Below are 6,253 nucleotides of genomic sequence, written 5' to 3'. Positions count from 1 at the left end.
ATCTTCATTGAGCACTGTACTGTTGTTGTATTGTGATGAACTGGTGATGGATAGATTCATACAGGAGTAGCATATTAGAAAAAAAATCAATACATGCAAATTGTGAACTCCTTTTAAACACATAACACAAACACATTTAAAAAAATATATTTTATTTAGGCTCTTTCAACAAAAGTCTGAAATTCCTTACATTTCCTTTTTTTCAATTGAGCAGTAGATGGCTACCGCACTCGCATTAGCCAACACAAATGTTAGCTTGTTGTAGCAGCCCTGGAAGGACAAAGCTAACAAATATGGATTTAGACAGAGGTGTGCAGCTGCAGCAGGACGCTGCTGGGGAGTGGCTGGGGAGCGGCGCTCTGCTGTTGCAGCTTTCTGCTTCGCTGACTCAGCTGGACCCACAGTGGGTAGGTGACAGACTGCAGCACTGGCTGCACGGCATGATGGGTGTTCAAGTGAGTCAAGCGAGCCTTTACTTCTGTCCTGCTCTTGATAGACAAGATACAACAACAGGCCTCACAGCATGAAGATGAAGATAATCTCCCAACATGTAAAGTGAGTTCAACACTTCCACAGGAAAACTCATAACACACATCACTGGTGCTGTTTTCACCTTGTGAGTCTGTGTGTGTGCGTGTGTGTGTGTGTGTGTGTGTGTGTGTGTCATCATGGCAAAATGTGGTCCTGGAGACACCTTCTGTAGCAGGAACAACCAATACTTTGGCAGGTCTTTATTCAGTGAGCTGAGTTTAAATATAGGTGTGGTCTGACCCATGAGTACAGAATAATCATGTAATAATATAGTAATAACTGCTGAGTGCTGATGGATTTCATGGTTTTTGTTTTGTTTTTGAATCAGAGGCTGTTGTGTAAAACTCCGTCTGTAAAGCTCTGTGTGTTGCATCCTCTGTCTTTGGACTGACTTATAGAGAGACATCACGTTCACTCCCCCCCGGACGCTGCAGTGAATGGTTTTAAACGTGATCTATATGCGTATTGTATGTTGGAGTACATGAAATGCCTATGACACTGCTCAGGGCGACAGTTTTGGGAGATGAGCTGTGCTTGGAGTGGGTGACCGTTAATGGAAATGAAAGGAAGACATGTTAACAGTAGGGGGCACCAACTCAAGCAACAAACATTTCCCTAAAAGTTTAAAATAAAATTGAAATTAAAATTTAGGCTTATTGCTATTATTGTCTGTTTCTTAACAGACGGTGCTCATCTATTTTATCATTTATATCACCTAATTTTCTTTTTCTATTCCTGTTCTTGTTCCACTTTTTCACCCTCTCATCCTCCTCCTCCTCTGACAGCTTCCTCCTTTTCATTTCTTTCCGTTTCCCCTGATTTCGATCCATCACTGTGTTCACACATTCCTCCTCTTATCTTTTATTCTAAGCTCACGTCTCCTCCTCCTTTTCCTCTTCCTCTTCATTTTTTGGTGTGAGGATTTCCTCTCTAGTCTTCTATTTCCATTCTCTCGTTTCACCTCTTTTGCTTTCAGCCCACTCATCTTTCCTCCAACTTCACGAGGCAGCTGGATTTCTCACAATCGAGAATCCAGCAAGTCAGGCTCTAAACTATCAAGTTATTTGCTTCCAGCCGAGCCACAGTGGTTTGGACCAATCAGTGTCCTACTACGGAGAAACTACCGGCAGCTATGGATATACCTCAGGTGTGATGACATCAGGACGTGACTGTTCGTTAACAACAGCGGCGGCTCCTATAGAGGTTAGTGCAGATGCTGCTATAGCATCAGTCATATCAGAGCTGGAGAGGATGACTTCATTGAAAGAAGAGCAAAGAACGGCAGTGGAGGAGGTAGTAACTGGCTCTGATGGTGTTGAAAAGAATGAGAAGGATGCAGAATCTGATTGGTTGAAGTTTGCTCGTGATCAACATTGATCGACAGATGGTTCATCCAATCAGCTGCCACTATTTTTTGAAATGGCCCGTTCTTTTCCAAAACAGTTTTCCAACGAAGCCTTCCAGATGTTTCTGTGTAACAAACCATCTGGAGCGCCAGGTTATTCCTCCGTGCCTCCTTTTATCTCCTTCCCTATTATATGTGTATTTATGTATGTCTGCGTATTGCTTTTTCATTTGTTGTCATCACAGAGCGATCCTATTGGCTACTTGCCTTGTACCCCATCAGGAATTAAATCAATGATTGGTCCAGCAAAGAGAGAGAGAGTCTAGAAACCCATTTCTCAAAGCCTCTCTCTCCCTCTTACTCTCGTGTGTACGGTTCCCCTTGAAACATGCACACACACACACACGCACACACACACACACACACACACACACACACACACACACACACACACACACACACACACACATACACATACACACATACACACACAAACACACTTACGCACACACATGTACACGCCCCTCCATCCAGTTAAAGTGTTAAGTAGCCCACATGTAATGAACTGTCTCTCTAATGAATGAATTAATAATCATGGGAAAAGGGAAAGAAGTTGCAAGAAGGAAGAAAAGCAGAAAGGACAGAGACTGCTGCTTTCAGTGTTTGCTGTTTAACTGCAGTAACTTCCAGTTGATGCACCAACAGTTTTTGGGTAATAGCATTTGGCATTTAGCACATTAACAATTAATCAAATATATAATGAACTACAATGAGGTGGTTAGCAAATAGCAAATTCTTGTATTTGTTATTACGTATTACAAGTTGTTATCAACTACAACGGCTTTCGTATTGTGTATGAATATGAAATATAAAATACTTATTGTGTGTATTAATCACATTTTATCAAAGTTCTTATTTCAATTATTATTTTCTATAAATCAAGTGTTTGTTTATGAACATTTCGTCTTCACTCTCATCTCAATAACAACTTCAAGCACTGACGATGACCAGGAGCTAAAAGCTCTAGAAAAAAAATCTAGTAAGTTTCTTTTGTTTTTTTTTCTCTTTCTTTCTTTCTTTCTTTCCTTGAACAATCCTTTGTTTCCAAGATAAAGACGGAACCTTCAATCAAAACATATTTTCATACATTTTGAGACATGACTGTGATGTCATTTACTGATTGTTTATACACTATAAAAACAGAGAGAGAGAAGGTGAGAGAGATACAGATACACAGAGAGATTCTCTAAAGATGAAAAACTAAAACAAAAAACTAATTTAGGGAAATTTAAACACGTGAAATTAAATATATTGTTTGTTTGATTTAATAGTAGAATTACTTTTCAGCTGTCTTTTTTGTTTTGAATTCTTACATTAATAATGTAATATCTGCATTTGTATATACAGTACATGCGTACAAAATGCATGAACATGAATTTATATATGTGCATATGTGTGTATATATGTGTGTATATGTATAACTAACTATTACTTTAATCTACACCTTTTTTAAGTTGTTGCTATTACGATATGCTGACATAGATTCCTTAAGTTATGGCTGCATAAGCATATCTGTTTTCAGTGAATTATTATTCAGTTATCGTTTATTTCAACTTAATGACTTAATGACAATATTCACCGCCACACACAGTGACAAATTAAATCCTGTGTAGACAGTTTTTCACACCTGAAACTGTCTTCTTTTGTAACATATTTTAAACTTTATGGATTTATTATTGATTTAGTGAACTGATTTAATATCAGCGAAAATCAAGTAATATTTTTTTGTCAATACCGATTTGAGCACTGGTTACTGGTTGGTTACCCGCTTCACATGGGATACACATTCTCACTGTAATACATACAGACCGGACCTTGGTTACAATGGTTACATGATGAACATGTGGACTGTACTGATAGCGGCGTACTGGACCATCATCGCCATGGTTCTTATAATAACTGCTTATTGCCTGGTTAGGTTTAGGCACAAAACTTCTTGGTTAGTTTTAGGGAAAAGTTAGGGTTACAATGAGTACTTCCTCAACATTACACCACCTTTGTTGTCATGGTTATAGTAATAATCGTTAACTTTGTCGAGCTGTCATTCATAAAACAAACAACATAAACTGCAACTTTCACTCTGCTGTGTGATATTTCGGGTTCTGTTGACACACCCGTCCACACCGACCTCCTCCTTTTCGCTTTGCTCCTGTCATAATTACTACGGCCACTAGAGGTCACCTAGCAACAAAACGTAACTATGGGTCATGATAACCTGCTGCACAGACGACCTATGGGCTCGTTTTTTTAAAGGACAGTCTCCACAGCTCCCAAGCTGTTCTATTTTCAGAAGCACATTACAGCAACACGTGTCATGTCAAATACAATATTATAAAAATATTTTAATTTTTAGTATCAGAGGCACACAGACATATCCATGCTGTGTGTACTTTAATATTCATACATTTGAAAATATTAAAAGTGTAAAGAAGTTTGGCTCGAGAAAAATAATGTGAGTGAATTTCCGTGCGTGCGTGTGTGAGAGAGAGAGAGAGAGAGAGAGAGACAGAGAGTATTTATATACAGTGTTAAACCATTTTAAATGAATCATTAGACTTGTTATGAAAAGCACCGTTTGTGTGCGTATGCATGGATGTGTATTTCTGTATGTGTGTATGTGTGTCTGTGTGTGTTACCATGGCTACCTCAGCTCCATATATTTCCCTACCAAAGCAGCAGGGAGCCTAAGGCTGTCATCCATCTCTCTCTGCAGCCGCTCACTGTGTGTGTTTGTGGGTGTGTGTGTGTCTGTGTGTGTGTGTGTGTGTGTGTGTCTGACCTCCTGATGAACCAGACTCCGATTGCTACACCATCATCCCTCTGCAGCACACATACATACACACACACACACACACACACACACAGACACACACACACACACACACACACACAGACATACACATGTGGATATGTACGTGCTATAAAACATCCAGTATGTATGAACATGACGACACACACACACAGCAGTGTGAAGATGATGTGTATTTAATGGGATCCAGTTCCTTTTAATCTGCTGCCTGCTGCACAGATGGAAGAAACACGGTTCGTGCCACAATAGAAGAAAGAGAGAGAAAAGAAAGAAAGAAAGAAAGAAAGAACAGTAGAAAAAAGGTATAAAGGTGAATTAAGAGTTTTTCAGAGTGAAGCTAAATGAAGGCAGCTCATAACAAAATGAAAACAGAGACAAAGAGTCAGTGAATATATGATAGAGAATATGTCAGAACCAGCTTCTTATTGCCTGCAGGGAGCAAGCTGAACTTTTCAACCCTTGCTTTTTCCCTCACTTACTTTCTCTCTGCTTGTTCTTGCTCAAACCTAGAGCGACTGTGGGTCCAGTTGAGATGTTCTCGGCGCCTGCAGCACCACCTGGACTGGATGTAACGTCACTGTGACAAAGTCGTGGCCACTGGAGGGCAGAGCTCCGTGTTCAGAGCCCCTCAGCTCTCCGCTCATGGTCCACATGTTCAGAACATTTACAACTACGCAATAAGAGTAAGGTTAAGATCAACATTACATCAAAGATTAAAAAGAAGGTTGCTTCTAACTTAATTAATCACTGATTTAATGCACCACCCGCTGATGCAAATCAAACACACCCGCCATGTTGTGTGACAGGTGCATGCTGGGTCTGGCTTAAATTAATGCTAAAATTCTGAGGTTGGATCCTTGAGTTGTGACTTGTATGTTCACTTCTGCTGTCAGTGAGGTGGTGCACCACCTTCCTGCTGTTTCTGATGATCCCTGTTGTGACTGCAGCTCATTCGGCTCAGTGTTTCAGGGGCTCAGTGCCACAGAGTCCGAGTGGACCGGTTATAACTGACACGAACAGTAAACGAGCAGAGAAGATGGATTTAGAGCAGACTGTGGAGGACGTCATGGTGACGTGCCAACAGGTGTGTGCAACTGACTGATTGTTGTAACTCACTGTACAGAGAGGAGCATCAAAAGCTACTGCGTTGCCTAGCAATGTAATGTTTTGCCTGTGTTTTGTCGGCTGCAGTCACTGTGGTATTCGGGTGTTTCTATTATTTCGTCCACCACATTTATATCAGCAGGTAGGACGGCTCAACAGCACCACACACTACATCCGCCAAAATGATCACACAGTGAATCAACGCCTGAATCTACCAAGTGAACATTATAACCTTCATGAAGGAGGATTTATTTTAAGGACTGTTGTATTAGACTACATCACTTTTAGCGACATGTTCCTAATAAACTGCAAACTGAGTTTATATTTGTAATCTGATGAATGTACAGTGCTTGACTGGAATTTACTGGTTGGTCTTGGTGCAGTATAAACCTGCATATACGAGA

General features: G+C 40.3%; 1 long non-coding RNA gene across 1 annotated transcript; it reads left to right on the top strand.

Moving 5' to 3' along the window:
* Positions 1 to 1,352: 1,352 nt before the first annotated feature.
* LOC130185481 (uncharacterized) lies at positions 1,353 to 6,253 on the top strand. The gene is made up of 2 exons (XR_008830160.1): positions 1,353 to 1,734; positions 5,256 to 6,253. It is a non-coding gene; the product is annotated as an uncharacterized LOC130185481 (long non-coding RNA).

The sequence above is a fragment of the Seriola aureovittata genome, chromosome 17 (genome assembly GCF_021018895.1).
Source record: "Seriola aureovittata isolate HTS-2021-v1 ecotype China chromosome 17, ASM2101889v1, whole genome shotgun sequence".
NCBI classification, from domain to species: domain Eukaryota; kingdom Metazoa; phylum Chordata; class Actinopteri; order Carangiformes; family Carangidae; genus Seriola; species Seriola aureovittata.
This window is presented reverse-complemented; position numbering and strand designations above follow the sequence as displayed.